The 22,126-nt window shown below is 47.3% G+C and overlaps 1 long non-coding RNA gene across 1 annotated transcript in view; it reads left to right on the forward strand.

The window, feature by feature from the left end:
• LOC134927875 (uncharacterized) overlaps positions 1–21,088 on the forward strand; it is a 52,817-nt gene extending 31,729 nt beyond the window's left edge. The window contains exon 3 of the long non-coding RNA XR_010177762.1: positions 20,943–21,088. This is a non-coding gene — a long non-coding RNA (uncharacterized LOC134927875). The remainder of the gene's footprint in view (positions 1–20,942) is intronic.
• Positions 21,089–22,126: the final 1,038 nt, after the last annotated feature.

Consider the following 22,126-nt stretch of genomic DNA (forward strand, 5'->3'; position numbering starts at 1 on the left):
ACTCTTTCGGAGTACACACTGGAGGGTGGGCAACTTGGGTAAAATAAAGCCAGTTTGTGCAAGGGCCTCCAAATTGCCTCTTTTTCCTGCCAGTATACGTATGGACTGTCTGACGTGCCTACTTGGATGCGGTCACTCATATAATCCTCCACCATTCTTTCAATGGTGAGAGAATCATATGCAGTGACAGTAGACGACATGTTAGTAATTGTTGGCAGGTCCTTCAGTCCGGACCAGATGTCAGCACTCGCTCCAGACTGCCCTGCATCACCGCCAGCGGGTGGGCTCGGAATTCTTAGCCTTTTCCTCGCACCCCCAGTTGCGGGAGAATGTGAAGGAGGAGCTGTTGACGGGTCACGATCCGCTTGACTTGACAATTTTCTCACCAGCAGGTCTTTGAACCTCTGCAGACTTGTGTCTGCCGGAAAGAGAGATCCAACGTAGGTTTTAAATCTAGGATCGAGCACGGTGGCCAAAATGTAGTGCTCTGATTTCAACAGATTGACCACCCGTGAATCCTGGTTAAGCGAATTAAGGGCTCCATCCACAAGTCCCACATGCCTAGCAGAATCGCTCTGTTTTAGCTCCTCCTTCAATGTCTCCAGCTTCTTCTGCAAAAGCCTGATGAGGGGAATGACCTGACTCCGGCTGGCAGTGTCTGAACTGACTTCACGTGTGGCAAGTTCAAAGGGTTGCAGAACCTTGCACAATGTTGAAATCATTCTCCACTGCGCTTGAGTCAGGTGCATTCCCCCTCCTTTGCCTATACCGTAGGCAGATGTATAGGCTTGAATGGCCTTTTGCTGCTCCTCCATCCTCTGAAGCATATAGAGGGTTGAATTCCACCTCGTTACCACCTCTTGCTTCAGATGATGGCAGGGCAGGTTCAGGACTGTTTGCTGGTGCTCCAGTCTTCGGCACGCGGTGGCTGAATGCCGAAAGTGGCCCGCAATTCTTCGGGCCACTGACAGCATCTCTTGCATGCCCCTGTCGTTTTTTAAATAATTCTGCACTGATCTTCCTCAGTTGCCGTAAGAGGTTGTCAGCTGTGTGCCTCTTCTGGAAAGCGGTGATACAAAGCGTAGCCTGCCTAGGAACGAGTTGGCGTTTGCGAGATGCTGCTACTGGTGCCGCTGCTGCTGTTCTTGCTGCGGGAGGCAATACATCTACCCAGTGGGCTGTCACAGTCATATAGTCCTGAGTCTGCCCTGCTCCACTTGTCCACATGTCCGTGGTTAAGTGGACATTGGGTACAACTGCATGTTTTAGGACACTGGTGACTCTTTTTCTGAGGTCTGTGTACATTTTCGGTATCACCTGCCTAGAGAAATGGAACCTAGATGGTATTTGGTACCGGGGACACAGTACCTCAATCAAGTCTGTAGTTGCCTGTGAATTAACGGTGGATAACAGAAACACGTTTCTCACCGCCCAGGATGCCAATGCCTGAATTATCCGCTTTGCAACAGGATGACTGCTGTGATATTTCATCTTCCTCGCAAAGGACTGTTGGACAGTCAATTGCTTACTGGAAGTAGTACAAGTGGTCTTCCGACTTCCCCTCTGGGATGACGATCGACTCCCAGCAGCAACAACAGCAGCACCAGCAGCAGTAGGCGTTACACTCAAGGATGCATCGGAGGAATCCCAGGCAGGAGAGGACTCGTCAGACTTGACAGTGACATGGCCTGCAGGACTATTGGCTTTCCTGTGTAAGGAGGAAATTGACACTGAGGGAGTTGGTGGTGTGGTTTGCAGGAGCTTGGTTACAAGAGGAAGGGATTTAGTGGTCAGTGGACTGCTTCCGCTGTCATCCAAAGTTTTTGAACTTGTCACTGACTTATGATGAATGCGCTGCAGGTGACGTATAAGGGAGGATGTTCCGAGGTGGTTAACGTCCTTACCCCTACTTTTTACAGCTTGACAAAGGCAACACACGGCTTGACACCTGTTGTCCGCATTTGTGTTAAAATAATTCCACACCGAAGAGGTGATTTTTTTTGTAATTTGACCAGGCATGTCAATGGCTATATTCGTCCCACGGACAACAGGTGTCTCCCCGGGTGCCTGACTTAAACAAACCACCTCACCATCAGAATCCTCCTTGTCAATTTCCTCCTCAGCGCCAGCAACACCCATATCCTCATCCTGGTGTACTTCAACAGTGACATCTTCAATTTGACTACCAGGAACTTGACTGCGGGTGCTCCTTCCAGCACTTGCAGGGGGCGTGCAAATGGTGGATGGCGCCACCTCTTCCCGTCCAGTGTTGGGAAGGTCAGGCATCGCAGTCGACACAATTGGACTCTCCTTGGGGATTTGTGATTTAGAAGAATGCACAGTTCTTTGCTGTGCTTTTGCCAGCTTAAGTCTTTTCATTTTTCTAGCAAGAAGATGAGTGCTTCCATCCTCATGTGAAGCTGAACCACTAGCCATGAACATAGGCCAGGGCCTCAGCCGTTCCTTGCCACTCCGTGTCGTAAATGGCATATTGGCAAGTTTACGCTTCTCCTCAGACGCTTTTAATTTTGATTTTTGGGTCATTTTACTGAACTTTTGTGTTTTGGATTTTACATGCTCTCTACTATGACATTGGGCATCGGCCTTGGCAGACGACGTTGATGGCATTTCATCGTCTCGGCCATGACTAGTGGCAGCAGCTTCAGCACGAGGTGGAAGTGGATCTTGATCTTTCCCTATTTTACCCTCCACATTTTTGTTCTCCATTTTTTAATGTGTAGAATTATATGCCAGTATCAATAGCAATGGCCTACTACTATATATACTGCGCACAACTGAAATGCACCACAGGTATGGATGGATAGTATACTTGACGACACAGAGGTAGGTAGAGCAGTGGCCTACTGTACCGTACTGCTATATATTATATACTGGTGGACAGCAAACTGTGCAAAACTGAAATGCACCACAGGTATGGATGGATAGTATACTTGACGACACAGAGGTAGGTAGAGCAGTGGCCTACTGTACCGTACTCCTATATATTATATACTGGTGGTCAGCAAAATTATGCACTGTACTCCTACTATATACTACAATGCAGCACAGATATGGAGCGTTTTTCAGGCAGAGAACGTATAATACTGGTGGTCACTGGTCAGCAAAACTCTGCACTGTACTCCGTCTATATAATACTGCTGGTCCCCAGCCCCCACAATAAAGCAGTGTGAGCACAGATATATGCAGCACACTGAGCACAGATATGGAGCGTTTTTCAGGCAGAGAACATATAATACTGGTGGTCACAGGTCAGCAAAACTCTGCACTGTACTCCTCCTATATAATACTGCTGGTCCCCAGTCCCCACAATAAAGCAGTGTGAGCACAGATATATGCAGCACACTGAGCACAGATATGGAGCGTTTTTCAGGCAGAGAACGTATAATACTGGTGGTCACTGGTCAGCAAAACTCTGCACTGTACTCCTCCTATAATACTGCTGGTCCCCAGAATAAAGATATTTGCAGTCCCCTGAAAGTTCTGAAACAAAGTGAGAGGACGCCAGCCACGTCCTCTCACTATCATTTCCAATGCACGAGTGAAAAATGGCAGCGACGTGCGGCTCCTTATATAGAATCTGAATCTCGCGAGAATCCGACAGCGGGATGTTGACGTTCGGGCGCGCTCGGGTTAACCGAGCAATACTGGAGTATCCGAGTATGCTTTGGACTCGTGTAAAATGGGTGAAGTTCGGGGGGGTTTTGGATTCCGAGGAACCGAACCCGCTCATCACTAGTTTGCATACACACCTGTGATTTGTGCAAACTTAGGGGGTAATTCAGACTTGATCGTAGATGTGATAAATATAGCACATCTACTATCACTTTCACAGACATGTGCAGGGGCGCCCAGCACAGGGCTTGTCCACCCCGCATGTTTGGCCCCCACCCCTGCACATGGCGGTGATGCTTTTGTACCTGAAGAGTAGCTCCCTACCAGCGCAGCTCCTGTACGCTGGCAGGGAGCTACCCATTGCTCTCCGGGTCACAGCAGCTGTGTGTGACGTCACGCAGCCACCACGGCCCACCCCACACCTGCAGTGCCCGGACCGTGCCCCCAAAATGGCGTCCCAATGCCGCCAGCCTGCCTGCCTCCTCCCGCCCGACGCACTGCAGCGCATACGCAGTTCAGACCTGATCGCCCACTGTACGAAAATGCACAGCAGTGATCCGGTCTGAATTAGCCCCGTAGACCAAAATACACTGTTCAAATAGATGTCCTCTTGTTTAGAGAAGCCTGCACAGATCAGTGAGATCTCTGCAGTGCTTCTCTGTGTAAATGTAATAAAATGGTTAAAAGCAGAAAAAAACAACTTGGTTCCCCCTCACTCCACAAGCATAACTGGATCTTGGCTCTTTGAGCTGATCTTTGTTCAAAAAATACAAGAAAAAAAATTGAGTAGGGGTCCTCTGTATATTATGAACCAGCACTGGGCTCTCTGACTGTTCCTGGTTTTAAAAATATGGTGAAAAATATATATAGCAGTTCCCCGGATTTTTGAAACTAGCACCGGGCTCCACTAGCAGGGGGGGTAATGCCACAGCCATGGGACACGCATATATCATTCCCTGTGACCGTAGCATTAACACCAGTAACTAGTCAGTCCATGCAGGGTTTTCCAGGGGGAGTGTGGACCCCCTCCCCCCCCCCCCCCCCATAAAGAGGTCCTTCCCTCCAGGACACCTAAGGCCAGAGCTGAAACCTGTGGCTATACTTGGCACTACTGGGCCGTGGGTGCCAAGTTGATAACTTTCAAGTAGTTTGGTAAATAATACCTTTAAAAGGGGGGAATACAGGTCCCAGCAAGCCTCCCCCACAAACTGATACTTGGAGAAACACAAGTTCCAGCATGCTGGGCAGTGAAGGGTCTAAAATAACAAGATTACACATACACACCATTAAAGTAAAACTTTATAACACACACTCACACTCACACATATTTAACTTCACTCATTCAGTCATTTGCGTCCTCATCTCCAGTAGCATCCCCTTTAGCTGTAATAAAAAATCCATATTCATCTATCCCTTATGTAGATCGGGTCCTCTTTAATCAGTGTAGGAATCCAAGGGATTAAAAAAAATGCAACACCCTCTCCATGCTGGACATGAGGAAGTGTGTTTGTTAACACATTCACTTCCTCCAAGCAAATGCTAGGATCCATGTGTCTTCTGTCATTCTAAGAGCCACCAGCCAATCAGTGCCTGCCTCCATATGAGCAGCCCGCTTATTGGCTGTGAATGGCAAGACTGTCAATCAAAGCTTTCCCCATTGACTTCAATGATGGGAACTGCTTCATTGAAGTCAATGGTGATACAAAACTATGCATTGTAGTCAACGATGGGAACCGTAGGGTTACTAGAGGTAATCCTTGCGGTTCCCCTCATTGACTACAATGTATCAGTTCCCACCATTGACTTCAATAAAGCCTTTGCCACCACTGAAGTCAAATAGACTGCCATATTCTCCTATTTGTCAAACCTCAAGCATTTCAGTCTGTGACCTGTTTGAGTTTCTACTAATTTCTTGTAGTCTGCAATTTTATTCATCAGTTAAGACTTTGATGAAGTAAACCTATGATTCTTCTAAAGTTATCAGTGAAAGTTATGAACTTATGTATACCCACTTATCAATTTAACTTCCATCAGACTACGCATATCTCTGTGCACTTATTGCAGGGGTGCCTCAGCTCTTCTTGCTGATTTGGGTAATGGACAATGGTTTTGTTTTCCTGTTATACAGTTTTCGTGCACTGCTTTCCTGTACCAGTCATGAATATCCCTGTAACCCTTCCTTTTGCTAGTTTCTGGACATTGTCATACCAAGGTGACACAATTTATTGTGACAAAGCTCCACAGACTGTGAGTCAGTCATCATCATCACATAACACTGTTGTGTGTCAGGACATATAATAGATGGCTATTATAGTCCCTTTTCTGTCCCACATAATGCACTTTCCCTTTGCGAACTGGACACTGAAGGCCATGAGATTTGTTCCCATATATTATACATAAAGCACATCTTGTATTTCTGTATCTTCGGGTTTAGTACCTATTGTCACGATCCGGGTATCTGGACGCCATTACTTACCCTTCAGATGCCTCCTAAGGCTGGCTCAGCGTTCCAGGACCGGATCCCGCTGTTCCTGAGTTTCCACATGCAGAATGTCAGAGTGGTGATTTCATCAGCCGCGGCCTCCGCTGTGCCCGCGTGGTTAAATGTGCGCTTTTGGGGAAAAAAAATTCAAAATACAGTGCGCAATGAAACAGTAGTGCAGCTACACAGTAAAACACAAGTGTGCATCCAAAACACACTAAATGATACGAATGAAGAAAAAGAAGTGAATACTAGTGATAGCGCTCTCCAGTAACCATGTTTTATATATCACCCATGTGAAAATGATATAACAGGGTTCGATTCACCATGTATTGCCACAGAAAAGTCCTCTAGGCTCCTTATTGCACACACTCAGATGGTTAGTCCAAAATTCTTCCTTCCCAGGGAAAACTCAATATTGTTCATATGTAATGGAACCAACATAGAACCTATGGAGATAGATATAAGCCTCTCCTAATCCTCTTGCAAGGATATTTGTGGGAGGTGCTTATGGAGAAACACAAATATAGTGTAGCAAGTCTTAAAAACTGAACATATTTATTATGTACAAAATGCACGTACAAAAAAGCAATATTAAAACAGCATGTCATATAACTCAATGTTACATCACCATCGCTCGGATCTTTCACAAGGAATCAAATGGCACCAGATGTCAAGTTTGGAAGGTGAATGAGCTCTGGATGCCCACCGCCACACCATGTGAAATTCCCTCTCGTAGCTGATTGGTGAATGCAGGAGTCCACGTAAAGTTCACAACCACGCTTAACGCGTTTCGGACGGGATCCGTCCTTCCTCAGAAGCAGATGCAGATGCTTCTGAGGAAGGACGGATCCCGTGCCATTTGATTCCTTGTGAAAGATCCGAGCGATGGTGATGTAACATGGAGTTATATGACATGCTGTTTTAATATTGCTTTCTCTATCGTCCTAGTGGATGCTGGGGTTCCTGAAAGGACCATGGGGAATAGCGGCTCCGCAGGAGACAGGGCACAAAAAGTAAAGCTTTAGGATCAGGTGGTGTGCACTGGCTCCTCCCCCTATGACCCTCCTCCAAGCCTCAGTTAGATTTTTGTGCCCGGCCGAGAAGGGTGCAATCTAGGTGGCTCTCCTAAAGAGCTGCTTAGAAAAGTTTAGCTTAGGTTTTTTATTTTACAGTGAGTCCTGCTGGCAACAGGATCACTGCAACGAGGGACTTAGGGGAGAAGAAGTGAACTCACCTGCGTGCAGGATGGATTGGCTTCTTTGGCTACTGGACATTAGCTCCAGAGGGACGATCACAGGTACAGCCTGGATGGTCACCGGAGCCTCGCCGCCGGCCCCCTTGCAGATGCTGAAACAAGAAGAAGGTCCAGAATCGGCGGCATGAAGACTCCTCAGTCTTCTTAAGGTAGCGCACAGCACTGCAGCTGTGCGCCATTTCCTCTCAGCACACTTCACACGGCAGTCACTGAGGGTGCAGGGCGCTGGAAGGGGGGCGCCCTGGGAGGCAATGAAAACCTATTTTTGGCTAAAAATACCTCACATATAGCCTCCGGGGGCTATATGGAGATATTTAACCCCTGCCAGAATCCGTTAAGAGCGGGAGACGAGGCCGCCGAAAAAGGGGCGGGGCCTATCTCCTCAGCACACAGCGCCATTTTCCCTCACAGAAAGGCTGGAGGGAAGGCTCCCAGGCTCTCCCCTGCACTGCACTACAGAAACAGGGTTAAAACAGAGAGGGGGGGCACTAATTTGGCGTTAGAAATATATAAAAAAGATGCTATAAGGGAAAACACTTATATAAGGTTGTCCCTATATAATTATAGCGTTTTTGGTGTGTGCTGGCAAACTCTCCCTCTGTCTCTCCAAAGGGCTAGTAGGTCCTGTCCTCTATCAGAGCATTCCCTGTGTGTGTGCTGTGTGTCGGTACGTGTGTGTCGACATGTATGAGGACGATGTTGGTGAGGAGGCGGAGCAATTGCCTGTAATGGTGATGTCACTCTCTAGGGAGTCGACACCGGAATGGATGGCTTATTTAGGGAATTACGTGATAATGTCAACACGCGGCAAGGTCGGTTGACGACATGAGACGGCCGACAAACAATTAGTACCGGTCCAGACGTCTCAAAAACACCGTCAGGGGTTTTAAAACGCCCGTTTACTTTAGTCGGTCGACACAGACACAGACAGGGACACTGAATCCAGTGTCGACGGTGAATAAACAAACGTATTCCTTATTAGGGCCACACGTTAAGGGCAATGAAGGAGGTGTTACATATTTCTGATACTACAAGTACCACAAAAGAGGGTATTATGTGGGATGTGAAAAAACTACCGTAGTTTTTCCTGAATCAGATAAATTAAATGAAGTGTGTGATGATGCGTGGGTTCCCCCCGATAGAAAATATGGGCGGTATACCCTTTCCCGCCAGAAGTTAGGGCGCGTTGGGAAACACCCCTTAGGGTGGATAAGGCGCTCACACGCTTATCAGAACAAGTGGCGGTACCGTCTATAGATAGGGCCGTCCTCAAGGAGCCAGCTGACAGGAGGCTGGAAAATATCATAAAAAGTATATACACACATACTGGTGTTATACTGCGACCAGCGATCGCCTCAGCCTGGATGTGCAGAGCTCGGGTGGCTTGGTCGGATTCCCTGACTAAAAATATTGATACCCTTGACAGGGACAGTATTTTATTGACTATAGAGCATTTAAAGGATGCATTTCTATATATGCGAGATGCACAGAGGGATATTTGCACTCTGGCATCAAGAGTAAGTGCGATGTCCATATCTGCCAGAAGATGTTTATGGACACGACAGTGGTCAGGTGATGCAGATTCCAAACGGCACAAAGGTGTATTGCCGTATAAAGGAAGAGGAGTTATTTGGGGTCGGTCCATCGGACCTGGTGGCCACGGCAACTGCTGGAAAATCCACCGTTTTTTACCCTAAGTCACATCTCTGCAGAAAAAGACACCGTCTTTTCAGCTTCAGTCCTTTCGTCCCTATAAGAGTCATATCTGCCCAGGGATAGAGGAAAGGGAAGAAGACGGCAGCAGGCAGCCCATTCCCAGGAACAGAAGCGTTCCACCGCTTCTGACAAGCTCTCAGCATGACGCTGAGACCGTACAGGACCCCTGGATCCTACAAGTAGTATCCCAGGGGTACAGATTGGAATGTCGAGACGTTTCCCCTGCGCAGGCTCCTGAAGTCTGCTTTACCAAGGTCTCCCTCCGACAAGGAGGCAGTATGGGAAACAATTCACGAGCTGTATTCCCAGCAGGTGATAATTAAATTACCCCTCCTACAACAAGAAAAGGGGTATTATTCCACACTATATTGTGGTACTGAAGCCAGAAGGCTAGGTGAGACCTATTCTAAATCTAAAAAAATTTGAACACTTACAAAGGTTCAAATCAAGATGGAGTCACTCAGAGCAGTGATAACGAACCGGGAAGAAGGGGACTATATGGTGTCCCGAGACATCAGGGATGCTTACCTCCATGTCCCAAATTTGCCCTTATCACTAAGGGTACCTCAGGTTCGTGGTACAGAACTGTCACTATCAGTTTCAGACGCTGCCGTTTGGATTGTCCACGGCACCCCGGGTCTTTACCAAGGTAATGGCCGAAATGATGGTTCTTCTTCGAAGAAAAGGCGTCTTAATTATCCCTTACTTGGACGATCTCCTGATAAGGGCAAAGTCCAGGGAACAGTTGGAGGTCGGAGTAGCACTATCTCGGATACTGTTACAACAGCAGGGGTGGATTCTAAATATTCCAAAATCGCAGCTGATCCCGACAACAAGTCTCCTGTGCTTAGGGATGATTCTGGACACAGTCCAGAAAAAGGTGTTTCTCCCGGAAGAGAAAGCCAGGGAGTTATCCGAGCTAGTCAGGAACCTCCTAAAATCAGTGCATCATTGCACAAGGGCCATGGTAAAAAAATGGTGACTTCCTTCGAAGCAATTCCAGTCGGCAGATTTCATGCAAGAACTTTTCAGTGGGATCTGCTGGACAAATGGTCCGGATCGCATCTTCAGATGCATCAGCGGATAACCCTATATCCAAGGACAAGGGTGTCTCTCCTGTGGTGGTTACAGAGTGCTCATCTTCTAGAGGGCCGCAGATTCGGCATTCAGTTTTGGATGTTGGTGACCACGGAGGCCAGCCCGAGAGGCTGGGGAGCAGTCACACAAGGAAAAAATTTCCAGGGAGTGTGATCAAGTCTGGAGACTTTTCTCCACATAAATATAGCTAAGGGTAAATTTATAATGCTCTAAGCTTAGCAAGACCTCTGCTTCAAGGTCAGCCGGTATTGATCCAGTGGGATAAAACATCACGGCAGTCGCCCACGTAAATAGACAGGGCGGCACAAGAAGCAGGAGGGCAGTGGCAAAAACTGCAAGGACTTTTCGCTGGGCGGAAAATCATGTGATAGCACTGTCAGCAGTGTTTCATTCCGGGAATGGAAACTGGGAAGCAGACTTCCTCAGTAGGCACGACCTCCACCCGGCAGAGTGGGAACTTCATGGGGAAGTTTTCCACATGATTGTAAACCGTTGGGAATTACCAAAGGTGGACATGATGGCGTCCCGTCTGAACAAAAAACGGGACAAGTATTGCGCCAGGTTAAGAGACCCTCAGGCAATAGCTGTGGACATTCTGGTAACACCGTGGGTGTACCAGTCGGTGTATGTGTTCCATCCTCTGCTTTTCATACCTAAGGTACTGAGAATTATAAGACGTAGAGGAGTAAGAACTATACTCATGGCTCCGGATTGGCCAAGAAGGACTTGGTACCCGGAACTTCAAGAGATGCTCACAGAGGACTTATGGCCTCTGCCGCTAAGAAGGGACTTGTTTCAGCAAGTACCATGTCTGTTCCAAGACTTACCGCAGCTGCGTTTGACGGCATGGCGGTGGAACGCCGGATCCTAAGGGAAAAGGCATTCAGGAAGAGGTCATTCCTACCCTGGTCAAAGCCAGAAAGGAGGTGACCGCACAACATTATCACCACATGTGGCGAAAATATGTTGCGTGGTGTGAGGCCAGGAAGGCCCCACGAAGAAATTTCAACTCGTCGATTCCTGCATTTCCTGCAAACAGGAGTGTCTATGGGCCTCAAATTGGGGTCCATTAAGGTTAAAATTTCGGCCCTGTCGATTTTTCTTCCAGAAAGAATTGGCTTCAGTTCCTGAAGTCCAGAAGTTTGTCAAGGGAGTATTGCATATACAACCCCCTTTTGTGCCTCCAGTGGCACTGTGGGATCTCAACGTAGTTCTGGGATTCCTCAAAACACATTGGTTTAAAACCAGTCAAATCTGTGGATTTGAAGCATCTCACATGAAAAGTGAACATGCTCTTGGACCTGGCCTGGACCAGGCGAGTGTCAAATTGGTGGTTTTTTTCTCAAAAAAGCCCATATCTGTTTGTCCATTCGGACAGGGCAGAGCTGCGGACTCGTCCCCAGTTCTCTCCCTAAGGTGGTGTCAGTGTTTCACCTGAACCAGCTTATTGTGGTGTCTTGCGCCTACTAGGGACTTGGAGGACTCCAAGTTGCTAGATGTGGTCAGGGCCCTGAAAATATAGGTTCCAGGACGGCTGGAGTCAGGAAAACTGACTTGCTGTTATCCTGTATGCACCCAACAAACTGGGTGCTCTTGCTTCTAAGCAGACTTTTGCTAGTTGGATGTGTAATACAATTCAGCTTGCACATTCTGTGGCAGGCCTGCCACAGTCAAAATATGTAAATGCCCATTCCACAAGGAAGGTGGGCTCATCTTGGGCGGCTGCCCGAGGGGTCTCGGCTTTACAACTTTGCCGAGCGGCTATTTAGTCAGGGACAAACACGTTTGTAAAATCCTACAAATTTGATAACCTGGCTAAGGAGGACCTGGAGTTCTCTCATTCGGTGCTGCAGAGTCATCCGCACTCTCCCGCCCGTTTGGGAGCTTTGGTATAATCCCCATGGTCCTTTCAGGAACCCCAGCATCCACTAGGACGATAGAGAAAATAAGAATTTACTTACCGATAATTCTATTTCTCGGAGTCCGTAGTGGATGCTGGGCGCCCATCCCAAGTGCGGATTATCTGCAATACTTGTACATAGTTACAAAAATCGGGTTATTATTGTTGTGAGCCATCTTTCAGAGGCTCCGCTGTTATCATACTGTTAACTGGGTTCAGATCACAGGTTGTACAGTGTGATTGGTGTGGCTGGTATGAGTCTTACCCGGGATTCATAAATCCTTCCTTATTGTGTACGCTCGTCCGGGCACAGTATCCTAACTGAGGCTTGGAGGAAGGTCATAGGGGGAGGAGCCAGTGCACACCACCTGATCCTAAAGCTTTACTTTTTGTGCCCTGTCTCCTGCGGAGCCGCTATTCCCCATGGTCCTTTCAGGAACCCCAGCATCCACTACGGACTCCGAGAAATAGAATTATCGGTAAGTAAATTCTTATTTTTTTGTACGTGCATTTTGTACATAATAAATATGTTCAGTTTTTAAGACTTGCTACACTATATTTGTGTTTCTCCATAAGCACCTCCCACAAATATCCTTGCAAGAGGATTAGGAGAGGCTTATATCTATCTCCATAGGTTCTATGTTGGTTCCATTACATATGAACAATATTGAGTTTTCCCTGGGAAGGAAGAATTTTGGACTAACCATCTGAGTGTGTGCAATAAGGAGCCTAAATGTGCGCTTGTCAGTCTGGCGTCTCCTGTCTCCTGTGGCCGGCGTCGCCATTACTGTTTCAATTCTCACATGGATTACAAACCAAACTTCCCTCCAAGTGTCTGCATGGGCGCAGCCATCTTGGATTTTGTCATCTGAGCATTTCCACCAATCTGCTGTCTGTATTGTTGATTTGCATAATTGCCTAGCCAACCCCTTCCTTGCTGCAGGTATAAGTAAGCTGTGCCTGAGCAAGGAAGGCGTCAGTGCTTTGGTTGTCTAACCTAGTTCCAGTTTGTCTCTCTCCTGTGGTTGTCTTCCAGGTTCCAGCTCCTGTCTCCAGACTTCTGCTATAGAGACCCGCACCAGCATTCCATCTGCGGTGTAGCCTGACTCTCTGATCCATTCTGGACTCACCTGTTTCCAGTTACAACAATCACCTGCTTCCAGCCCAGCTTCCAGCAGTGTACAGCTTCTCTTAAAGGGCCGGTGTCCTTTCTGCAGTTTACCACTCTCCACCGGTATTATTATTTCACCGCTCTCAAACTCCAAACTTCATTATTATTTCATCGCTCTCAAGTTCGTTTATTATTTAACTGGTTCCAGCCAGTATCCACTCCGTACCAACAACAGTCTGGTTCCAGCCAGTATCCACAGCAGCCGTTTTATCTTCAGCAACCCAGCCTTTCCTGGAACACCAGCTGGTACGATCCTGGGTTCTCTCCATTGCTACAGTCAGGTCTGGTAAGGACTTTCCAACTAGAAGATTATAAGAACTGTCTCACCCTACCAGTGCCTGTGGCCCTTGCCACCCTGTAGTACCCAGGAATTGTATTTATCCTCTGTTGACTTTTATGTTTCCTTTACTGCTGCTGTGTTACGGAGTTTGTCATAATAAACATCATTGACTTTTATCCTGGTTGTCGTGGTCACGCCTTCGGGCAGTTATTCTACATGTTACTTACATGTCTAGGGGTCTGATACAACCTCCCAGGTTCCGTTACATCTCAGCCGCTACAACTGAGGCTGCCTCCCGTCAGCTCAGGCCCTCAGTTGTGACAGTAAGCACTGACCTAATGAATCCAGCCGGAGACAAGGATCAAGCGGCCAGGCCAATGCAAGAACTGGCAGCCCGACTTGAACATCAGGAGGCTGCACAGGGCCACATCATCCGCTGTCTCCAGGATCTCTCTACACGGCTGGATGGGATTCAAACGACCCTCCGTGGACCTGGCACGTCCGGTGCGTCCACTACAGTGACACCAGCTGTAACCCCACCCACCTTACCCATTTCCAGTCCACATCTTCATCTTCCAACGCCAGCAAAATTTGATGGATCTCCAAGGTTCTGCAGGGGATTTCTCAATCAATGTGAAATCCACTTTGAGCTTCTACCTGGCAATTTCTTCAGTGACCGTACCAAAATTGCCTATATCATCTCCCTTCTCAGTGGCTCAGCCCTTGACTGGGCATCACCTTTATGGGAGAAGTCTGATCCCCTGCTATCCTCCTATACTGACTTTGTAGCTACATTCAGGCGCATCTTCGACGAGCCAGGCCGGATAACATCTGCTTCATCTGAGATTCTCCGTTTACGCCAGGGAACACGTACTGTGGGACAGTATCTTATACAGTTTAAAATCCTGGCATCCGAACTGGCATGGAACGACGAGGCCCTGTATGCTGCATTCTGGCATGGCTTATCAGAACGCATCAAGGATGAGTTAGCTACCAGAGACTTGCCCTCTAAGTTGGATGAGCTAATTTCTCTTTGCACGAAGGTTGATCTACGTTTCAGAGAGAGAGCAACTGAGCGAGGAAGATCATCTACTCCTAAATCTTCTGCTCCTCCTCCTCGTCAACCATCTCCATCCAAGGATGAGCCTATGCAAATTAGTCGTTCTCGTCTATCTCCCGCTGAGCGCCGAAGACGTCTCTCTGAGTCTCTCTGTCTCTACTGTGCAGCTCCGTCGCACACTATCAATGCCTGTCCCAAACGTCCGGGAAACTCCAGATCCTAGCTCGCCAAGGAGAGGGCCGGCTAGGAGTAATGATCTCCTCTCCATCTCCTCATGACTGTAACCTCCCAGTGTCGCTCCAAATTGCTCAACGTTACAGGAACGTCATTGCCCTCCTTGATTCCGGAGCAGCTGGGAATTTCATAACCGAAGCTTATGTTAAACGGTGGTCCCTACCCACCGAGAGACTGTCCTCGTCCATCTCTTTGAGTGCCGTGGATGGCAGCAAGATTTTTGACGCAGTCATTTTCTTAAGGACTCCTCCAGTTCATCTGAGAGTGGGAGTTCTTCATTCTGAGTATATTTCTTTTTTAGTGATTCCAAGAGCCACACATCCAGTGGTTTTAGGCCTTCCATGGCTCCGTCTCCACAACCCATCAATTGACTGGACGACTACGCAAATACTGGCATGGGGTCCCTCCTGTGCTGAGACTTGTTTAGCCAAAGTTCTTCCTGTTTGTTCTTCCTTCCCCAGGTCATCTGATGTTCCGCCTCCTCCATATCAAGACTTCACGGACGTGTTCAGTAAAGCCTCTGCTGATATCCTTCCTCCTCATAGAGAATGGGACTGCCCAATCGACCTCATTCCAGGGAAGGTTCCACCGCGAGGCCGAACTTATCCGTTGTCTCTGCCTGAGACACACTCCATGGAAGAGTACATCAAAGAGAACCTGGCGAAGGGTTTCATCCGACCATCTTCTTCTCCAGCCGGCGCAGGCTTCTTCTTCGTTAAGAAGAAAGACGGTGGTCTGCGTCCGTGCATCGACTACAGAGGTCTGAACGACATTACCGTCAAGAACCGATACCCTTTACCCCTGATTACCGAGCTCTTTGATAGAGTTAGTGGTGCAACTATTTTCACAAAGCTGGACTTGAGGGGTGCCTACAATCTCATCCGAATCCGTGAGGGTGACGAGTGGAAGACCGCCTTTAACACCCGTGACGGACATTATGAGTACCTCGTCATGCCCTTTGGATTGAGCAATGCTCCAGCAGTCTTCCAGCACTTCGTGAATGAGATTTTCAGGGACATCTTGTACCGCCATGTCGTGGTTTATCTAGACGACATCCTCATCTTTGCTAATAATCTCGAAGATCATCGTTTCTGGGTAAAAGAGGTTCTTTCCCGTCTCCGTGTCAATCACCTCTATTGTAAATTGGAGAAGTGTGTGTTTGAAGTTAAAACCATTCCGTTTCTAGGTTACATTGTGTCCGGTTCCGGACTAGAGATGGATCCTGAGAAACTCCAAGCAATCCAGAATTGGCCTATACCCTTAAGCCTCAAAGGGGTCCAGAGGTTCTTAGGGTTCGCCAATTATTATAGAAAATTTATACGAGACTTTTCCACCATTGTGGCGCCTATCACTGCATTAACCAAGAAAGGTGCTAATCCGTCCAAGTGGTCCGAGGAAGCTACACAGGCCTTTCACCTTCTGAAGCAACGGTTCATCTCTGCACCAGTTCTGAAACAGCCCGACACCGACTCTCCTTTTATCTTAGAGGTAGATGCCTCCTCCGTTGGAGTAGGAGCAGTGTTATCCCAGAGGGCCAAAGATGGACATCTACATCCTTGCAGTTTCTTCTCCCGGAAGTTCTCCCCAGCTGAGCGCAACTATGCCATTGGCGATCAGGAGTTGCTAGCCATCAAGCTCGCTCTGGAGGAGTGGAGATACCTGTTGGAGGGAGCTTCCCACTCAATCACCATTCTTACCGACCACAAAAATCTTTTATATCTCAAAGGCGCACAATGTCTGAATCCTCGTCAGGCCAGATGGGCACTTTTCTTCTCTAGGTTTGACTTTAAACTCCAGTTCTGTCCGGGTTCTCAGAATCGTAAGGCCGATGCCCTTTCCCGCTCATGGGAGCAAGAAAATGAGTCCGAGTCTGCAGACAAGCATCCTATTATTAATCCGTTGGCATTCTCCACGGTAGGGATGGACTCTACGCCTCCACCAGGGAAAAGTTTTGTTAAGCCAGTTCTAAGGAAGAAGCTCATGCATTGGGCCCATGCTTCCCGTTTTGCTGGACATACAGGCATTCAGAAAACCCTTGAATTTATTTCTAGGTCCTACTGGTGGCCAACTCTGAAGAAGGACGTTATGGAATTTATTGCCTCCTGCCCAAAGTGTGCCCAACACAAAGTCTCCCGCCAGTCGCCTGCGGGGCAACTGGTTCCATTATCTGTTCCCCGTCGACCTTGGACCCATTTGTCGATGGACTTTGTTTCCGATCTACCTATCTGCAACAAGTTTAATACCATCTGGGTGGTAGTTGACCGGTTCACCAAGATGGCACATTTCATCCCGCTCACCGGTCTTCCGTCAGCTTCCAAGTTGGCTCAAGTGTTTATACAAGAGATCTTCCGACTTCACGGTCTTCCTGAAGAGATCATCTCGGATCGTGGAGTACAATTTGTAGCCAAATTTTGGCGAAGTTTGTGTCAAGCCCTCCAAGTCAAGTTAAAGTTTTCCACGGCTTACCATCCTCAGACCAATGGTCAAACCGAGAGGGTGAATCAGGACTTGGAGGCCTTCCTCCGTATATATGTGTCTTCATCTCAAGATGACTGGGTTCAACTCCTTCCTTGGGCCGAGTTCAGCCACAACAATCAATACCATTCCTCATCTTCTTCTACACCATTCTTCATTAATTATGGATTCCACCCTAAAGTCCCAGAATTCCAACCGCTTCCCGCAACTTCTGTTCCAGCAGTGGATGTCACCTTGCGTCAGTTTTCAAATAACTGGAGGAACGTCCGCGCAGCCCTGCTTAAAGCCTCATTCAGGTATAAGAAGTTTGCCGATAGAAAGCGTAGAGCGGTTCCTGCCCTCAAGGTGGGTGATCGTGTGTGGCTGTCCACGAAGAATTTGAGGTTGAGAGTTCCCAGCATGAAATTTGCACCTCGCTACATCGGACCCTTCAAGATTGAACAAGTCATCAATCCTGTTGCCTACAGGTTACAGTTACCATCCTTCTTGAAAATACCCAGGACATTTCATGTTTCTTTGTTGAAACCGCTGATCCTGAATCGGTTTCATTCCGCACTTCCTCCAGCTCCCAAAGTTCAGACTCAACGGGGAGTCGAGTACGAGGTGGCCAAGATTTTGGACTCACGTTTCCGTTACGGTCAGTTACAATACCTCATTGACTGGAAGGGCTATGGTCCTGAAGAACGCTCTTGGACCAATGCCTCAGACGTCCATGCTCCTGCCTTGGTCCGAAATTTCCACGCAAAGTTTCCTTTAAAGCCTAAGAAGTGTCCTGGGGCCACTCCTAAAGGGGGGGTGCTGTCACGATCCGGGTATCTGGACGCCATTACTTACCCTTCAGATGCCTCCTAAGGCTGGCTCAGCGTTCCAGGACCGGATCCCGCTGTTCCTGAGTTTCCACATGCAGAATGTCAGAGTGGTGATTTCATCAGCCGCGGCCTCCGCTGTGCCCGCGTGGTTAAATGTGCGCTTGTCAGTCTGGCGTCTCCTGTCTCCTGTGGCCGGCGTCGCCATTACTGTTTCAATTCTCACATGGATTACAAACCAAACTTCCCTCCAAGTGTCTGCATGGGCGCAGCCATCTTGGATTTTGTCATCTGAGCATTTCCACCAATCTGCTGTCTGTATTGTTGATTTGCATAATTGCCTAGCCAACCCCTTCCTTGCTGCAGGTATAAGTAAGCTGTGCCTGAGCAAGGAAGGCGTCAGTGCTTTGGTTGTCTAACCTAGTTCCAGTTTGTCTCTCTCCTGTGGTTGTCTTCCAGGTTCCAGCTCCTGTCTCCAGACTTCTGCTATAGAGACCCGCACCAGCATTTCATCTGCGGTGTAGCCTGACTCTCCGATCCATTCTGGACTCACCTGTTTCCAGTTACAACAATCACCTGCTTCCAGCCCAGCTTCCAGCAGTGTACAGCTTCTCTTAAAGGGCCGGTGTCCTTTCTGCAGTTTACCACTCTCCACCGGTATTATTATTTCACCGCTCTCAAACTCCAAACTTCATTATTATTTCATCGCTCTCAAGTTCGTTTATTATTTAACTGGTTCCAGCCAGTATCCACTCCGTACCAACAACAGTCTGGTTCCAGCCAGTATCCACAGCAGCCGTTTTATCTTCAGCAACCCAGCCTTTCCTGGAACACCAGCTGGTACGATCCTGGGTTCTCTCCATTGCTACAGTCAGGTCTGGTAAGGACTTTCCAACTAGAAGATTATAAGAACTGTCTCACCCTACCAGTGCCTGTGGCCCTTGCCACCCTGTAGTACCCAGGAATTGTATTTATCCTCTGTTGACTTTTATGTTTCCTTTACTGCTGCTGTGTTACGGAGTTTGTCATAATAAACATCATTGACTTTTATCCTGGTTGTCGTGGTCACGCCTTCGGGCAGTTATTCTACATGTTACTTACATGTCTAGGGGTCTGATACAACCTCCCAGGTTCCGTTACATCTCAGCCCCTACAACTGAAGCTGCCTCCCGTCAGCTCAGGCCCTCAGTTGTGACACCTATTTTCAAATGGGTAGAGACAGTCCCAACTTTTGTAGCTGTAAGCACTTAATTTCCTATTATCTCTTCATTGCAGCTGAAATGCCTGGTAATGCCTAAGTCAATATACGAACAATCTTTTCTGCGGCTGTCTTTAACAGTCAAAGCTGACTCATCTTAGTTGTTGCACTTCATATTCTACATAGCATTTACATTGTTATGTTTACGTTCAAATGCTTTGTGACCTATATTGGGACATATCTTTAACACTTGTACTTGAATTATCTTGGCTTCTCACTCATAGGGGGGTATCCAATTACAAGCGCAATTTTTTTTGCCCCCAAAAATGGGCTTTTATTGCAATTTTAGTCTGATTGGCTATCCAATTATAGCCCATATATTTTGGGGAAAAAATACCCGTTTTTGGGTGAAAACACATGGGATCCAGGTAGGGCCTTCTTAACAGCAGTGTAGGTCCCTGGGCAAAGCAATGCACTGGGGCCTCTACCCATCCTACAGCGATAGGGGTGGGGAGTGCTATCAGTGGTAGGTTTGATATCCTGCAGGCGGTAGGGGGTGTTCTATCTTCTGCTCAGCATGTAGGACCTGGAGCAGTCATTTCTACTAATTACTCCTTAACTGCACAGATGGGACAGGAGGGAGAACATTAACTTTAGCAGGGGGCATTGTGATAAAATGAAGGGGTCTTCTTACATGACTTCCAGGTTGGTAGGATGTGTTTAATACGTAGGGGAGGGGTGGATAGTGGAGTGGGCTTAATATTCAAAAATTTTTGGTGGGAGGGCAGCTTGCTTGACTGTACATATCTCCAGTTCATGGGAATAGATTGTATTAGCTCTCAATGGGATAAAAAAAACTAGAGTCCCACCATTCAGGAGGTACTGTGGACTTAGGGGTCAGAGTTCAGGAGCCAGAGCAATCCTTAGACAAATATATAAATCTGCATCCCAGGCATGTGGAGCTGGAGCAGGGACCAGCTGCTGGATTACTGATATCTCTGTTTCTGGGCATAGTGGAGACAAGCTGCCAATGTCGCCCAAAAGGGGAAAGTCCCAGCTTTTGGAGTATACCCTCAGAAAAACTGTAAGTCAGACAGAACCTGAGATACAGTATCTGGCTGGGAAGAGCAATTAACAGGCTCGGATAGGGTCCATTGCTTTGAAGTCAGATATCGCTGGTTCCACAGGGCCGATTTTTAAAAATCTGGTACCCCTGGAAAGAGGGGACCCTCAGCTATCAGTGTATGACCCTTATACTCCTTGGGCAAGTGTCCATTGAGCTCATATGAAAAGACGTCCCTGGATCCGGGATGAATTCTCTGACCAATGTGTTTCTGTGAAAAAACAGTGCACTAAGGGCTGGTTATCGGGGATTGCGTTTTGCATGCCTCAGGTATGTAAAACAGAATCCCTGATAAATCCTGGCTATCAGAGCTAATTGGATAGCCCGCGGGGGATCCATTAGCCATGGTAATTTACAGCTGCTAATTGGAAACGGCCCTTAGTGTGTAATGTAGTATTCTCAGCATTTAACTCAACTGGCACATGTTACAGTTTTGTCCTGACAATTTCTGTAGTTAGCTTGAATGTGTTTGCTTCTAAATGCCATTTCCAATATGTCTCCCTCTGAGGTATAAATCGCAGGGTCTCATCTGAGCTAGTGGAGCACGGGACTCATTCACAGCATCAAGATGGAGCACACACAAGATGAAACCGACCATGTTGGTAAAAGAGTATCACAGACACTGCACAGTAGCGCTCTCCACATCTCAACAGAAAGCAGGTATCTTAGGCAGTGGGATAGACCAGGCAAATGCCTGTTACCCATATGGGCCAGTCCAAATTTGTGCATATGTGTTTTTGATAGTATTGCTTTGCAGATTCCCTCCATTGTGTTTATTTTAGTGTTCAGTCTATTTCACAAGATAAACTTCACAAGACAGAATCCACAGTAAAGGCCCATACACAGTCACACACGGTGAGATTCGGGCTATGCCCGATTCTCACTATGCAACAGGGACTAGGTCGGTATCGTAAACATATAATGACTGTGCTTGCGATACTGGCTTTGTCCGATTTTGGTTAAGTGTCAATTTTGACTAACTTTTACACGAGATAGTCAAAATTGACTTTTCCTGCACAGTCTACTGTATCTAGGCTTGCGATACCGACCGCGCAACGGGATAGCAAGGTGACTTTCACCTTGCGATCTGCACTAACTTTCCTTACGCTTTTGACTATAGAGTCAAAATCGTAAGAAAAATTCTTACCGTGTGTACACACCTTTAGAATTTATAGAATCAAATGAAAAACAGGACATAATGTAAACAAAACAGCAACCAAGGGCAAAACATGCCAGGCATCACTGGTGTCCCTACCAGGAGTGCAGGGTGTGGAGTGCACACAAATCCATGAGATACGCTGCAGTGCCTCCTACAGCTATAGTAATCTTCTTCAGCCGCATCAGCTCTGCTTTGCTGTCCCTGTCCCTACAATATATAGAGAAAAGGGCTTAAGAATTGTACCTGAAGTATGGAATCAAAATGATCCCACCATTGATATCATGATGGTTAGTATCCCCCAAATAGCAGGAGTTAGTTGAGGATGATTATTATAGGACAAAAATATTTTTTTTTGCACTAACACGCTCCTTACCATAATAAACATAGCTGCACAAAAATTTAGAAAGAAGTCTCAGATAACGGCACTAACTTTTAAGGCAATGTAAGACTAACAATAAAAAGTAATTATATATATATTAGAGATGTGCACCGGAAATTTTTCGGGTATTGTGTTTTGGTTTTGGATTCGGTTC

The sequence above is a fragment of the Pseudophryne corroboree genome, chromosome 1, assembly GCF_028390025.1.
Source record: "Pseudophryne corroboree isolate aPseCor3 chromosome 1, aPseCor3.hap2, whole genome shotgun sequence".
NCBI lineage: Eukaryota > Metazoa > Chordata > Amphibia > Anura > Myobatrachidae > Pseudophryne > Pseudophryne corroboree.